We start from the raw sequence: 778 nt of genomic DNA on the forward strand, positions 1-778 counted from the left end.
ATATATATATTATTTTTTATTTTTTTTGGTGGAACTGGGGATTGAACTCAGGCCCTTGCGCTTGCCAGGGAAGTGAATATAAATAATATTAAAAAGCCACAATAATAAACATAGCATGTTACTGGTGAGAAGCCAGACCTAATGGACAATGAGTATGAATATAGAATCCAGAAACATCTAGAATGCTCAGCCTTTTTGTCTTTGACCAAGGCTCCAAAAACATACGCTGGAGGACATAGAGCAACGATGCTAGGCAAATTGCTCTATGCAGAAGGCTGAGTCTAAACTTACATCTCATATCATGTGCTAAACTGACGTGAATGAAGCAAAGATCTAAATGCTAAGATGGAAAAATTTGAAATCTGCTGGCAGTCAGTATAGGTAAAACTCTCGAAGACAGAGGTACAGGCAAAGGCTTTCTGAACAGCACTGCAGTTGCACTTGAAACAACGTCAAGAACCAACACCTTGGATTATAGCACATTAAAAGGCTCTGCATATCAAAGGAAACAGTCAACAGAATGAACAGTGAACTTCAAAATGGGGACATTGTTTGGACAGCTACCCTTCTGACAACAGAGTTATATCTAGTGTGTATAAAGAACTCGTTACAAGTAGAACCACAAAATAAAAGGCCGCCTCAGAAAATGAACAACTGAAATGAATAGACTCTTCTCAGAAGAAGAAATATGAATTCTCTCCCTCTCTCTCGCTCTCTCTATCCCTATCTCTATCTTTATTATGTTTCATCTCTATCTTCCTATCTATCTATCTATCTA

The 778-nt window shown here is 37.9% G+C and overlaps 1 pseudogene; it reads right to left on the reverse strand.

Moving 5' to 3' along the window:
* LOC111813700 overlaps positions 1-237 on the reverse strand; it is a 1,756-nt pseudogene extending 1,519 nt beyond the window's left edge.
* Between the last annotated feature and the right edge of the window lie 541 nt (positions 238-778).

This window comes from Octodon degus, unplaced genomic scaffold, assembly GCF_000260255.1.
Source record: "Octodon degus isolate 3935 unplaced genomic scaffold, OctDeg1.0 scaffold00214, whole genome shotgun sequence".
Taxonomy (NCBI): domain Eukaryota; kingdom Metazoa; phylum Chordata; class Mammalia; order Rodentia; family Octodontidae; genus Octodon; species Octodon degus.